This window comes from Melanaphis sacchari, unplaced genomic scaffold, assembly GCF_002803265.2.
Source record: "Melanaphis sacchari strain LSU unplaced genomic scaffold, SCAv2.0 Contig27_pilon_pilon, whole genome shotgun sequence".
Taxonomy (NCBI): Eukaryota; Metazoa; Arthropoda; class Insecta; order Hemiptera; family Aphididae; genus Melanaphis; species Melanaphis sacchari.
Window position 1 is genome coordinate 936,385 of NW_020271152.1, and position 17,789 is coordinate 954,173.

At 22.6% G+C, this 17,789-nt stretch overlaps 1 protein-coding gene across 1 annotated transcript in view; it reads right to left on the bottom strand.

The window, feature by feature from the left end:
- LOC112595521 (dopamine D2-like receptor) overlaps positions 1 to 17,789 on the bottom strand; it is a 239,183-nt gene that overhangs the window by 69,038 nt on the left and 152,356 nt on the right. The window lies entirely within an intron of this gene.

A 17,789-nucleotide genomic window follows, 5' to 3' on the forward strand; every position in this document is an offset into this window, starting at 1 on the left:
AGTAGTTTTTATCATCATCAACATAGCACTATAAGTAACACAACAATTCTCGGAAATTTGAAAATACAGTATTAAAATATTATATGCTTAAAAATTCCAAAAATTAGAATTCGAATGAATACATTGTTAAATGAAAAAAAAAATATGAATAATTATGATTAGTAGTTGTGTTATGTATAATATAGATATGTATGGTATAATAATATACGCATACACAAAACAGTTGTTCTAATAATAATAATATGTGCTACAAAATAATATTATAAATTAAATGTTGAACTTTCAATCGCTGCAATATTTTTATATTATTACTAGTCTGAATTTGTTTACAATATTTATCTGATGGGGAAAAAAATGGTCAGATAATTATAAAGCCGTTTTTATAATTTATGAGAAATATTGTTTTGTTTTGATTAATGATCACTGAACATCGATTTTGAGTGTCTGCCACAGTATTGTTAGATTTAAGTACACTATTAATTGTCTTTTTATCCAGACGTATGCATAATGCTATTAATGATATTAAATGCTTAAAATGAAAGGACAAATAAACACTATTTTATTTTTATTTTTTTTCCGTACCATAGTTGTGAAGAGGTCTTAGCACCAAAATAAAGGTCCTATGTGTAATTAAATATAATAAGACCCGGATTTACTTTACTCAGTTTTCATTTACGTACATATAAATGGTTGAATATTTTTAAACTGTATACTAATATATCAAGTAATTTGTATGAGTCAACAATACAATTTTATTGAATATGAAAATAAAGTGACTGAAAATGAGCTGTTCTAAAATAAATAAATAAAGAGACAAGCAAAAATATATAATTATTGTTATTTTCTTGTATTTTTAGAGTATTTCAGCAAACAAGTAATATCATGGAAGTACTTAAAAAAATAATTTTAAATTATACTTAAATACATTAATATTTTCAGAAAAGAATCAGGTATATTTTTATAATAATATCACATCAGACCATAATTTCTACGACAAAAAATTAAGTTAAAAGTCATTTTATGTAAATAATTAGTTATAAATAGTTTGACGGAAATACCACTTATCACCATAATACCAAATTATTAGTAAATTTATTATCAGGATTATCATCCCCAATATTTCTTATTTTAAATTATATTAAATTTATTGTTACAGTTGAAATATTAACTCAAAAATGGATCATTATTATCATATTATGGATAATTGCGTAAAAAATATTTGATTTAATTGAAATTTAAATAAAGTATATTATATTATGCATATCTATCGTAAACATTTCAAATCTTGTAACAGTTTATTGAATAAGCATTTGCAATAATAATATATATTTAATTGCAAATTAATTTTACTTAAATTGCAGTCGAAGTTGAAATAATAATGTAATATATAAAAACACGTATATCACTTTTTGACTAAAATAAAAATAAAATGATACTATGACAATTGTTCATCGTTTAAACAAAAAAAAAAAAAAAAAACAATTCAATTTATAATGTATCTTTAAAATTTATATAATTTTAAATCATGAGTGGACTGGTGAATGTATTAATTTTATAATGATGTATGTTTTTTCTTATTTATTTGTTTATTAATAATAAATATAATCTCCAATTATTAAATCGTTCAGCTGTTTTTCTACATATTATGTTATGTTACTTAGCTTTTGAAGTATAATATAAGTTTAAAATTAGATTTTTCACCGAAGAATGTACATTTAACGGTCGGTCGTTGGCGTAATCATTTAGTTGAAATCTACATTAAAACAGTACCAAGCAATAATACGGTTCCGTGCACTTCACCAATTGCGCTGGTAGGTGACGGGAGTAGAGTTCTGACGCGACATGCACTACCCTAATGGCCCACTAAACGTTTCTATTATACTCGAAATTATATTTTAATTATTTATTTTTCATTATAATAATGGGAAATAAAGGTGAAATCACCCGCGGAGGTGGGGAACTTATAGAACTGCCAGTTATATCATTAAATATTTAAATTACCGACTGCGACAACGATGACGTTTAAGTGTGAATATTTTCATAGAATGGTTAAGATTATAAACAAACATAATTAAAATCATTTATAACTACAATATTATATTATATATAAAAATTAATTTGTTTATGCGTATTTCCAGCAAGCTCTTCGTTTTATTATCGTCCGCCCGAATGAAAGTATCAACGGTATGTAGGTAATAATGCACTCCTATTTTGTTTTTGTTTTTTACATCAATATATACATAATATTAAAAAAAAAAACGAAATATGTGATTGAGTGAATGATAGGTTTAGTTATGTTTTTTTGGTGTTATACAAACACAAATATATATTAAAATATAATCTATATACACATGACGTGTTTAAATTTAAACTATAAATTATTGCAACATTAAAATAATACGATATATTGATATTAGTTTCTATGAAACTTAGATTTATGTCTAATATAAACTTAATCAAATGATTTAATTATCTTTATATATTTACAAAATAACTTTATTATTACTGTTGTCATGAACTCATAATGCAAAATATAAAATGTTTTTGTTTTCAAATACCCGCAATACAATATTGTAAATTATTATAATTAATAATTCATGACCACATACTGTATTGATATTATTCATAATAAAATTAAAGTTAATGTGTTTCAATATAGTCCATCATTTTATATTTAAATATTTTTGCTTGTATAATAATTTAACATAGGTTATTGATACATTATTATCACATTGACTTGAACAAAATAAACTCTAATGTTGTTACGGAAACAGAACATTAGTATTTAATATACTATTCTGAAGGGTTGTAACGACTTCTTTTGGGAAACAAATCTACATTTTTATGACAGTAATATGTTATTTTTTCAACAAAAATGGTTTTATTTAAACGTTTTTGTAGTATATCTAAATCGAGTATAGAATATTACAGCTATGGTGAAAAAAACACAGTTGTCAGTGATTGTCACTAAGGATCATATTATGTATTATGTATGATAAATTTACGTACGCTATAATGTAAAAACATTGGTCATTGGCAGTATTATATGCATTTTTTTGTGTTTCTATTAGGAAACCAACATATATTTAATGTTATATAATCGAGCTGATCAAATGATTCGTTTTTATAACTATTGACAGTTTACGTTAATAAAATAATAATATTATTCCGTGTTCGTCTAAAAAGTTTTTATTTAATAACAGTGGCTTCTGAAGTGTTAAAATAATATAAAAAAAGACTATATATAAAAAAAAAGAAAAAAACTAAATACGTTATTTTAAAATAACCAATAGGTATGTACCATGTAGCTGAAAGTCTAATAAAGTAATGAGCATGTGTTATTGTCGGTTACACGTGTTATACTGCCAGTTCACCGGTCATTATTTACACTTTTCGACATGATTCTCGGTTTACCATTACTTAATAAACTTTTACGCACAAAAGCTCACTTTTTTCCACCAGGCGTTTTGCGATAAATACTCATGCACGTACACCCACATGTCAAAGACAGATTATGGTCGGACAAAAGACACCGAATCGTTTTACTAGTACGCGTATTATTTCAGAGGTACTGTTTGTTGATGCTGCAATACCCTTTTATATATAATAAGTAAATTCAAAAGACACTTAAAAATAATTAATTAAGCCACAATATTTATTTAAAATAAAATAAAAAATAGATTACAGACAATATAATCGAAAAGGTTTTAACGGAAAAACATCACGATAGTAAGAAGTATATTAAAAGATATATTATATGTTAGTCATTTTTTTTCTTTTTTTAATATTACAGTAATAAATTTATTTTTTATTTTTTTCTCCAAAAATACTGTATTTATTGTTTTATCAGAGTTTAATTATTACAATATGCATTTATACCATAATATATCAAACTATATAACTTAAAATTAAATAATATTATCTTTCTGTAAATAATTTAAAATAGTAAAAATGGCTATATATATTAAAAAAATCAAATACATCATTGCGTATAGTAGCATTTATAATAATATAATAAATACACATAAAAGTCTTAACTTTCAACGATTAACGAATAATGTTTTTAAATTATAACAAAATTTTAATAAAACTTACTTTTATGGATTTTAAAATTTTACAATTTTACTTAACGAATAGTATTAACTAGATCTAATTAGGTGCAAGCAACCAGTCCCAATTTTAAAAACTTAAGCATTTAAAAATAAATATACTTAAAAACATTTTTCAATAAGATAAAAAATGATTTTATTTTTATGATCTTCTTTCGGATAATTAAATTTTAAATTTTTTTGTTTTTGTTCATACGAATGATTAGTACTAAAACAAATAAAATTAATTTAATTAACTTATTTTTAGTTTTAATTATTAACAATGAATAATGATGTGAAATATAAAAAACCATACTATTCATGTCATAAAATTAAATTAATTTTAATATATTTAAATAAATTTTGATTATGAGTTAGATAAAAATACAATTCCTAATTTTTAAACTTTTTTCTTTCGGAATGAAAAAAAAATATCAGTGATTTCCCGATTAACACTTAATATTTTAAAAATAAAATTATCACCATATTGTTCTATGTGTCTGTTAGTTAAGATGTCAAAATTACTAAACAAAATATGTATTTTACAATTTCATAAAAGAATAACGTTCTGTTCAATTTGACAAAAATGGGTGTGTCTAACACATCTCAAGTGACGCACTCTCAGGAACTTAACATTATTCTTTATTAACCACCTAGCTTGTATTTTTCTGAGATTAACACAGTCAAGTAATTTTTGGCCATGACTAATTGTTGAAAATTGTCACTGACGATGAATATCAATTAAATTAAATTTAATTGATAGACCTGATAGAACCGAACAAAAATTGGTCACCGATTGAGATTAATTATTATTTGAGATAGAGTTATGCTAATAATAAGCGGTTAAGGAATAAAAAAATGTTTTATTAAACGGATATTATACGGGTAGCTGTGAGTACCTATTCGGAATTAAAAAAATGTTAATTGTTGAGCCAGCCATCAAATATTTAAACGAGATACATGATAATCTTATTCGTTCAACATCAAAGCTGTTTTTATACATTTAATATTATTTTATACATTTTTTAGTACCTACTTATTTTAATCATGACGCCATCGTAATGATACGCGTTTTTGTGTTAGCAAAAAAGGGTTCTTATAAATAGAGTTGTCACCTAACTCGTGTAAAAATTTAACGTATCAATTATGTTTGCAATATTGGAGGAGATCTTAACCATATAATAAGTCTTATAATCATAATAATAATGATAAAAATATTTTATTATTTTTCAGTACTTGTCAATCTTGCGCGCGGTAAAGATTTTTTCAAATGGATGTACCTAACTTGTAAACATATTACACATAATAAAATATCGTAAAAATATAGCTCAAAATAATTTACACTGTAATAAATAATAATTGTATGTAAAATATAAACTAAATGTATTATAATTTTCATAACGCATTGTTGATCTTCAAGATAAGGTTTGAATATTTTTTTACTCCGTTAAAAGACTTTTAGCATTTAGGTGTTTACAAATATTTTGTTACACCATTTTATTTGACAGGCATGTCAGTGTTAAGAGACCATCTAGCGTTGTCATTATATTACATAATAATATTATGATAACTAAACAATAGTGCTGTAACGTTAACTATATAGTCCCAAGAGACTGACGAGACGTGAGACTTGGAAAATTGACTCCGAACCGTCTGGAAATGCTTTTTCGGGAATTTAGGGGCGTACCACATCGAGAGTGCAGTTTATCGGAAACTCATAGCAAACATTTTTTATTTTCAACTTTCTCCCGACTTCATTACCACCAAATACAATTTAGCCTACTTAGTATTTACAATGATAACCGTCGCCGAAACTGCACCGCCATAACTGTATCTGACCGGTGGATTATACAGAAATAAAATAAGAAAAAATGCAAAGAGTTATCGTAGAAAAGGTAAAAAGAACAAAGTCCATTAGTTATTCGAAAGCGTGACAAAAAAAAAAAAAAAAAAGAAAGAAAAAATGACAGCCAGATAACCACTATCATCCCCACCGTAGCCATTACCGCCACACCACCACCTCAAAACCACTACCTAACCTAACTATGAATACTATATCTTCTATTATGACACTTTAAGTTAAAACTACAATATATACAAAAATGACATTTTTTTTTTTTTATTTTATTGATTTATATACGAGTAGGTACGTGATTATATGATATAATTTGATTATTATTCATAATGACTTATAATTAATAATAATACCTACAGTAAAATTTAATTAACAAAATGTGTCACAGAAATAAAATATGTTTATATAAGATTTGTGTTTTATTTAATAACCTCTGTTAAAAATAATAAAAAATATTTATAAGACTTAAATGAACATTAAATGAACGTAAAAATGTAATTTTATTTAAATATTATTATTTTTTGTCTGATTTGATATGTAAAATATAAAATATTTATTATTAAATATCATTTTTTATTCAAGTAATAATAACTTTCTATAATACTTACTAGGTAATTTTTATTAATTTTGGAACTTTGAAAGTAAAGCCTTAAGTCATCAAAATTATGATATATTTTATGTGATTTAGTTGATATCTAGCATACTATTTTTAGAATATTAAGTATAAAAAATCACCGTTGGCATATTTAAAACACAAAAAACACAATGATAATAATAATAGGTTGGCAGGTTTTACAAATATATAATTATAATAGTGTCAGACTTGTTAACTAATTCACCAGTTCACTCTATGAGTTTTTCTCAATGAAAAGAAAAAGAATTAATAAAAGAACGTCATTTGACGAGAATTAATGAGAATTTTAATTTTACTCAGTAAATATAATATAATATTTCATATAATTAAAAACGAATTCTATTATGCATATTCCGTTTGATAAAATATTTTTAGTATGTAACTATATACTATATATTATTATGTAATACTTACGCAGTTTTGACAGGATCGAAAAAAATAGTCTTAAGCAAATTTCAGGTAATTCAGACCCCTAGTTAATGTAATTTTACTTTTATACTATTTAGAGGTATTATCTTATTGAATTATGATGGAAGAAAAAAAATGTTGGTTATTAAACAAATCTATCGTATTATTACCTAACCATATGGTAACTTACTTTTAATCTTATAAATTACAACGTTTATCATAATATTGTAGTTCTTATGTCGTCAATAATTAATATAAAACAATATTTTTTTTTCTAACATAAATACTTAATATTTTTTATCGGTTATTGAATTTTATAATACTTTTAGATTTTTAGATTTCTTTATTTGAACTTGAAATACGAAAAAAAAATTGAATTCAAACTGTTTAATTCATCTTTATTAATATTTAAGTACTTAGGTGGAATTAGTTTAAAGTTAATTTATGTAAATAAGTTTAACATTTCATTCATAATATTAAAATAGTCATTTGGCCATGATATTTTAGATAGAAGATGAGTATGTACAAGGGTTGATGGCCCATTAGTTGGGTATACTCAAATGATGACTAACTCAGTGAAACTCTTTTAAGACAAATAATTTCACCCTAAAAATATCATATTGAATCAATGAAAATCAATATAAGCCTTAGATTTAAATATGTGAAACGCATACATCAGCATAAATATTATTATACAAATAAACAGATTTTTTTTATGTATAAATTTTGATTGGTCCATTTTCTTCCAAAATCCAAAGTCTATTTTTTTCTAAATATTATATTAAGTCGGCACCAGTGTTTGAACCGTATTATTAAGTTAGAGAGTAATAGTAAATAACATCGTAAGGTTATAAGTTTGATTAAGTTTAATTGAGATACATACATGACGTGCACAACGTACATACGGGTATAATATTCGTAGGTACATAAGTTATATTGTATATCAGTAAAGTTATCACCGACCATTATGATGGTTCTTTGATAGTTATTTTATTTGTTTGAAACATAAACATTATTTTTATTCTTAATTCCTTATTATTAGAAAATGGAAAATGTAGGAAAACTCTATCTCATCTTTGGAAGAAAATGACCACAGCCATAAATATTACAAAATACGAGTATATGCCTGAAAATCGTCTGTAGGCAATTATTTTTATTGTATTTGTTCAGGTTAAAACTTAAAATATAATATTACCATTTGAATAAATGTAAATATAATATTTAGAATTGTCATACCATTATAACAATTAAATTATTCAGATAACGATATTTTCATAAATACAAGATTTAACATAATAATATCTTCTCGTAAAAAATTAAAATATATATATTGTAGGTATGCATGACAATATAATAATATTACAAGTAGACCATTTTGGTGGGATTAAAGCATAGTTTCTTTTATTCTAAAAAAAAATAATTTATTTTCTAAAAATAAATAAATCAATCAGAAATAAAATACGGCGTAGATTTAATTAAAACAATTTTCATTCAATACAAAATAAAATGTTTAAGTAATTGAAAAGTGTTTGATAAAAGGTTGGCCTTTTAAACTGTTTCATGTTAAAATATTTATAAAATCTATTTAAATTTATTTATCATAAAAATCGTATAAATAGTCAATAAATGCTAAATATAATTAAGCTCATTGTTTTTATTAACTTATTTTAAGTTTCTTATTAAGTAATAGCTTACAATAAAATAATTTTAAAAATTCATAATTCCCGAAAAACGTATGAAAATATATTTTTGGTTTATGGTTTTACTATGAATTAATTTGTTTGAGTGAATTTACTTGAACTGTTTCTAGCAATGAATACTTGTTACTTAAATCATATCATACTGTTATGTCATTTTTACTGTATATGTTAATAAATTACACATTTTGTAATAATATGATATATATTATGTCAACATGGAGAATCACGCATTTTCAATTTTGAAATATATCATACCTTAATCTACACAATTTAATAATAATTTATAAGAAAAAAAAAGATTTCAAGTCATATACTTTTATAAATGAAATAATAAAAAGTAAAATAATTTAAAGAAATATAAATATAATACATTTAATACTTCTATAAAATAATAAATTAAAAAGTAAATGATATTAAATATAAGTTGTAACATCGATAATATTTTATTATATTCAATTTGGACTAATTTTTAATGTATCTTATCTGTTTTTAATATAATTTTATAATAACTTAAAATTTAATGTGTGGAAAAAAAATGGTTGAAAAAACGGAAACTAGTTGATATATATGTTACATACAAAGTCCGGAATTGTACATTTAGCAATTTGTACAATGATTTTTGTACACATTGCGAAGTGTACTATGTTGCTGTACAAAGTAACTAGATTATACAAGTTGCGTTATACAATTCGCAATGTGTACAATAATCACTGTACAAATTCAAAAGTGTACAATTGTTGTACAAATCAAAAAATTTAAAAATATATTCTAAAAATTACAATATAATAACTGTTATGTTTTAAAAGTATTTTCTTAATTATTATTACATATTATTACTTATTTTTGTGATTTGTTCAATGATTGTAGTATATTAATATATAAAGACTGGGTATATATATTTCTATTTTCTATATGATATACTAATAAGTAATAATATTTAATATTAAAAAAATACTTTTAAAACATAACAGTTATTATATTGTTATTTTTATAATATGTCTTTAAATTTTGTGATTTGTACAACAATTGTACACTTTGGAATTTATACAGTGATTATTGTACACATCGCTTATTGTATAACGCAACTTGTACAATCTAGTTACTTTGTACAGCAACATTGTACACTTCGCAATGTGTACAAAAATCACTGTATAAATTGCGAAATGTACAATTTCGGACATTGTATGTAATATATATATATAAAAATAAAATGGTTAATACTATATTGTTACTTTTTTTTTTAATGTTACAGTAACTTCTGTTACTTAAGCCATTATTTGTTATTATTTTACAAATTGTAAGTATAAATATTTTTCTGTTTTCATTAAAATTTAATTAAACAATAAGTATTTTTTGTTAAAGAATAAATTCATTTTTTTCTCGGGTTATGGTTAACATTGAGTTTTTTGCACGGTAGTTTGCATTATGTTTAATTATATAATAGCTAAGATAGTAATCGTTATAAATACCTATATATTATTTAAATGGTCAAAAGTATACTTCATCTAATTCATTTTTGAGTTTAAGTGTAAATCTGTTTTATAAAAAATTATTATATAAATAAGGTATACAAAGTGTAAACTTCTTTTATTAAATTATGTTAAAATAACATTAACTTTATTAAATTTTAATTCATTTTCATGATTCTACAAGTTGATATTAATTTCAATATTTTATATCAAGTTAACTTAATACAGTAAATTCAATTTAATTTAACTTTATTTTATCATTGGACAATCAGTCAAAATAATCAAGTAAGTTTTATTTTCTATTTACACAAAAGTATATCTGAGTGTAGTAAGATAATTACATTATATGGCATTAATATTTTTTATCAAAATTTTAAAAAAAATTAACCAAATACTTTTAAATTATTGTTGTATTTTAATTTTTTTTTTTATTATGATAAAGGTAAGATCAGCTAATTAACCGTTGAATACAAAATCATATCTTAGTAATTATTAGAATTATTTATGAAATAAAATAAATTTATACTTTATAATATTCTTCATTAACATGTTTATTGTATAATATATTGTGTATATTTGTTGTGCTAAGAACTAAAAATAAATATCTATATTTACTTCAGTTAAGATGAACACGAAGGTTTCTAGATAAATATCAAAGAAAAAATGTATTAACACTTCACTCTTAATATGTAGTTTTTTTATTTACTTTTTCAATTTATATATAGATTCAGTAAAATTATACTCTGATTTGTTTTTACTAGCTTACATATTTTTTGTAAGTGATAATATACAAAATGATTTTATGAGTATGTTCATCCCTATTTTTGTCATTAGTAATACATTAAAAATAATCTTAAAAATATAAAACTGATTTAATATTTGATCTTGTATTTATTATCCTTACTGCTTAAATTAAATAACTCAAAAACTATTCGTTTGAATTTTTGTTTCAATAAATACATCAAATTTTCCAAAAAATTATGCACTTAATAATGCATTATAAAAAAGAAAGTTTTTCAAAGAAAAACTTCAAATTTGTATTTTCACTGGGCACTTTTCAAATAGAACAACAATATATATCAAGAAATTGTAAATTTATTGCATAATGGATAATAAATAGTGAGTATGCTTTTGAATTCAATATTTTTTAATGATTCATATTACACATTAAAAATGATAATCAGCAGAGTCTTTCTTTACTTTAATATGATATTTTATAATATAATTTTATTACTCTTAGTTAAACGATAGATTGACTTTATTTTTATGTATGTACAACTATTACTTATATATTTTTGATACTATTTAATTGATTTTAAGAAAATTTACTATACAACAACTTACTTACTTTTTTATAGGAAAACTGTATTAAATATAAATGCTCTGTAATTTGTAGTAAAAAATGTTTAATATTAAAATAAATATACTAAGAAAAGTGAAAAGTTTAAACTGTATTATGCAATTATAAATATTTACTATTTAATGAAACTATTAATTTTTTACAATATTATTCAATAAATAAATCTTATAAATTAGATTTTCTTCGAAAAATGACATTGAGTACAGTATTATAGTTTTTCCGTAGTTTATTTTAGTTTTGTTGAAAATCACTTGCAATTATTTATGTTTGACTTCCAACGAACGAATTAGTTATTTTTTTTTTTAATCAAAAATCTACCTTTAAATATTAAAGAGATGTACACTATTTTAAAATGCATGTATATACAAATAGAAAACACGCACCATTATAAGACTAATACGTACATTCATCACTCAACTCGAAATTTAAAATTGATAAATTGAAATGTTCTGTACTATTATAAATTTAAAATATAATATACTAATATAATTATTCATATTATCTACGTAGATACATACAACTTGATTACGCTTTGTATATATTCAAATCTATAAATAAAAAAATTGACGGGAATTTTGTAATTGGTGATAGACAGAAATCTAATGTAATTAGATAGATACCTACGTTGAAATATCATTCCAACACTATACTATTTTTTTCCTAATATTTAAAATCAATTAAATACTACTATCATATTATCATAACCAAATGTAATATAACTTTTTTCTCTATTTTCATAATAACAAAAAATATTAGGTAAACCATTTAGTTTTCTTTATAAAAACACAATAAATTATAATATTAGTGATAATTATAACAAAATTTATTATTGAATTATACTAAAAATCATTATTTTGGTATTTTCTCAAAGTGTTAAGTTTATTGGCCTTTTAACAAACGTCTATATTATACAAAGTAAATTCTAATTTAAATATACTCGTTAACTATTATTTAATTTCATGTGTTATGTTTATTTATAATTATATATTGTTATTGCAGTTCTAGGTTTAAGCAATTTGTATTCATATGAAACTGTCATGCTAAATCTTTGTAATTGAATTTACCTATATAGTATGTCCGTGATATTAATAGTAATACATAAATAATATCAGTTTCATGCACGGATTCTATTAATTTGAATTTAATAAATTTCTAATCAAATAAATAATTTGTGCAATATATCATATACTCATATAGAACGTGACTCGTCTAATATGTATAGGTATATATAGGCAAACATTTGAAATGTATAACGTCGTAGATTCTTAACATTATTAAGGATATACATGATTATTGCCATTTAAAAATTATATGTCTATATATTAAGAAGAGTTACTAGCTGAATTCTATAAATTCACTATTGTGATATAATTCATTTTTTTTTAAACTAATTAAATCTTTTTAAGGTGTTAATTGGAAAGTATGTCTTTTGAATTGTACAAATAGCTTCATATGAAGGAATTTTTTGACTTTGACTTCATATTTTTTTTTTTTTTGCAATTTAAATACCTCTATATTATTAATGTGACACATGTCCAAGTAAAATAAACGTCAGGATATGTTATTTAAAGCATGATAGAAATTGTCTTAACGGTTTAAAGTATTTTAATGTTTGACAGTAATATTATGATTTTTTTTATTTTTGTAAGTATCGAGTATAGCCTAATATACTTAAATATATGATATAATTTGAAAGGTTAAAGTACTTACAATAAGTGGTAATATTAAATGTAAAATAAATAGGTAATAATTACGATTTCTCGAAATTTCTATTTAGGTCATATTATTATAAATTAAAACTATTTCAGACAGGTATTATAGATATTAAGTCTTTGGAGGCAACTAAAGTATGTACTATTTATTTATTTATCTAAATAAACAATTCTGTATTTAAGGAAGTAATGATTATTCGGTTCCTCTATAGTAGCTTAAAATTGGAATAAAAAAAAAACTTTAATATGTACTTTACTAGCTTATCATTAATCACATATTAAATTATTTTTTAGAAATTTTAAAAATACTCTTCATTTTTCTATGTATCCATCAAATAGGCAATCCTAATTCCTAAAATGTGTTTTATAAATCCTAAACATAAATAATCAGTGATGTTATTACAGTTATAATTTACTGGCAAATTTATATCCTAATATAATAATTTTAACAATGTTATGACAAAAAATTATACAAATATAATTATATAAATTGTTATTATTAATAAAATTTTAAAGTAGACTACTCAATTCTAAAAAAGTGAAGTTCTGGCATAGTATGTTACATTGGCATTCCCATAAAAATATAATTTTTGCAGGTTTGAGGAGGCTTAAATATGTTAGTAAAATACGTAAGTATATAATACTGTAGATTTTTACTGAAAAAAAAAAACTTTTTAATAATTTCTAACCAAAAACCGTATTCCATTGAACTAGAATATACATAATATGCGAATACCTGCACAAGAGACGAATATTATTATTAAATCTAATAATCTTTCAAGATTGTAATATTATAAATTTACCGTGGAACACATAATTTAATCATCGAACATGTCTCATGAATTTTCCAGAGTATTTTCATAACGCCTTTCTGGCTAGATACTGCTATTCAAGCGTAATCATTTTGCGACGTATGTAAAATAAAATAAAAGATCATCTCGAATTAGCGAGGTTAAAAGAGCAGAAAAGTGGACGTGTGCAGGAACAAGGGTGAGATTAAATATTTAATTAGGGTCCAGGCGTTTCGTCCAAACAGAAAATCCTCTTTACTTCTCAGATATTACCGTTTTAATTTTGTCGGTTACCCCAGCTTATCGTCGCCATACGTAGACATCCAACAAAATAATATGGTGTGACCAGATTGAACAATTTCCTCTTTTTATCCTGATAATATCGTCAGCTTCTGTAAACGGTCGTATCCATTTTGTATACGTATATAGTTATAGTATTCAGAACGTTTACATTTATGCGCATAAAAAATGAATACATATAAGTGTATGTAATTTATCGTAATATCTAATTAGATGTTTACGTACCTACATTTCTCACCCGTTGCATACCATGATATAATTATCATCATCTTTATCAACAAAAACCAAGAAAGTAGATAACTGCTCTGTTAGGTATGTAGGGTATCTCATCAAGGAGTAAGTCACTGGAATGTACTATACGTGTTAAATTTGAATTCAATGATTAATTAAGAGTATGAAAAACAAATCTATGCAAAACCGGTCTGTCAGCCTACATGACTAAATATTTTTTAAGAATTATAATATATTTATAACTATTATTGTATCAATGTATTTATTTTTATTATAATTAGTTATATAGTTGGTTAAAAAATAAATAATTTTGTTAAAACTGTAGCGTTTATTATTTTATTAATATTTAATTATAATAATACTATTTATCATTATTATTATTATTTTTTTTTTTTTTTTTTGTAATTCGTCTTAATAATATCTAAGGATATGGTTCAAATTATATTCAAATAATGTTTATTGTATAAATTTAGCTTAAGTTAAGTTATATTACAATTCACTAGTGCAGTTTCCTTTAAAAAATATATGATATTAACCTTTGATTGAAGGTCGGGTTGTAGTACTTCTCCTAATTTTAGTGGTATGTGTCGTTAATTTCTAAAGTATTTTAATTTTTTGTATTCAGTGAAAATGTGTTTGACGGTATAATCTACTCCACATGATTTATTTGTCAGTGGGTTGTTTTCGATCATGAGGTGGTTGTGTTGTAAACGGACGTGTACCCAGTTTATAGTAATATTATTAAATTTTGAGTCAATATCGACTTACCGTAGAACGATAAGAAGGTTTGTGGTATAAAAAAGCAAAAGCATAAAGTTAATCTAAATGTTTTGAAAATGTTGTTGTGCATAATATAAAATAAAATAATATGCGTAAAAGTTTCAATTTCCCACAAAAAGTATTTTTGAGTTTCATCAAAAATAACTAAAATCATTTTTTCTTTAATAAATATCTAATTTTATTCAAATTCAAACTTCAAATGATAATAAACTTTTTAATTCTATTAATAATAACTTTAGAGAAACCTTAAATTTAAATTTAAAATTTTTAGACAAATCAAAACATTTTTTTATCGACAATTATTAAAAAAAAAACCAAAATTTAAATATATATCATCTATAAAAATTTCAAAAATATTCCTGATATTTTAATATATTTTCCAAGTATTTAAAATATTATTATAAACATATGATTATTTCGCCGAAAGATGATGGACACATTAAAAACTATAGTTGAAGCAATTTTAGAATATCCCACTTTCTTGTTATTGAACTTTTGTAAAAAGAAATACCATTAAACAATTTAAACGTATACACATGTATTAAAAATAAAACGTAGATTAAATATCCAAAGAATATCAAAAATTTTCTAAAAATATTAATTTTTTCAAGTTAACGTTCTGTTTAATAAAAATGAATGTTCATGATCCATTCATAATATGATAATCTAAAGTTCAACTCTAATTATAATCTCATTTTTTAAGGTTACCTATATGTTATAAGAGAATGGGCTAAAGAATAAATTGCTCAACTTCCGAGTCATAAGTTACATTTTATGTTGTAATCAACTAATAATAATTATTTTTATGAGATACACCTTTATGCTATCATCATATTTCGTTAAATAGTATAATACATTCAACCAAAATCATTGATATACCTTTAATTCTTGCAATGTTTTTTTTTTATATTTCGATGCAAATCTTTTATTTTAATTAACATATCGTATTTATGGACACGTGTTTCATCGCGATTAATTTTTAAACATTTTGTTTTAAATTTTTTAGACTACAATATGTTAACAAATGATTATAATATCAATTTCAATATTTTTAAAATTTACTTTGTTATAATTGAAAAGGTTACATGAGAAAAAAATGAATTACTCAGAATAATAATAATAATAATATTATAAAATAAATAATAACTTAATTGTATTGTATACCATTATATATAATAAGAATATCTCAAAAATATCTTTCGAAAAAAAATAATTTAATATAGTGGGCATTGAAATGAACAAAGTGAATAGAAAAGTATTTGAGAAATCGTTGTAAAAAATACAATAATAGAAGGAAAATTACTTTTTGTACTTCAGATAGACAACGAATAACAATGTAATATTGTACATGTCCATATATCATACTATACTAGATGTTTACAATATACTGTTATAACATATAAGGAGATTTTTTTAAATGTCTACACTCATTATCTTGAAAAATTTAGTTTTTGAAAATATTTTTTATTTTATAATTCAATGTCATTATAAAATAATGTATTTCTAAAATATTTTAATATTATTATATTTTTTTTAAAAGGTTTTTACTTTTTTTAATGGTAATATTAGTTTTTAATTTCAATTAATTAGAATATTTAGAAGTTTAACCTTGCACATGGACACAACATGTTGGGCTTCCACTTACTATGTGGATCTAAGCTTTAACTTAGTCTATTCTGGGCGGGGGTCTCAATAATAGGCAGATATAAAGAAGACACATTATTGTTTCATGTATTAATGGAATTCTATCTATGCCTGTTTAATAGTCTTACTCATATTGTAACATGATTTAAACATAAACAATCTATAGTTATATATTAATCATGATCACAAAGAAGATTAAAGTTAAAAATTATATTTATAAAATAGTTATATAATCAATATAAGACTATCATTGTGTATAATATATTTATTACCAAAAAAAATAATACAAATAATAAGATTAAGTTTTGGTTTTATCTTAAAGAATATATTGTGCTAAAAAAAGAAAAATTGTTATTTAACTTGTAATACAATATTACTTGATAATTTTATTCTATTTTATTTAACAAAAAATTAAATTAATAAGATATTTAAAATAGTATTTTTATTTTACAGTTCTTTGATTTAATATAACATGATTTAAAACAAAAGTAAATTATCTTTTAACAATTAATATTTTAACATATAAATTATATTGGATCATAGAGCCGTCTAAAAGATAACAATTTTGAATATTTAATTCAAAATATGTAAATGCAAAGTTTTACACCCACATTAATAATTAATGTATCTTAAAGTGCGTATTATCAAGATACATTCGCCAAAAGTAGTAGGATATAAAACAGATTTTCCTTACTTTTATAGCATTAAAAATATCACGATCAAACGACTAATATCTTTAAAGTTAATAAATTGAATTATATTTTTTATGAAAATAGAACTATCAACAGTAAGTTAAAAATAGATTAAATTAACAGAG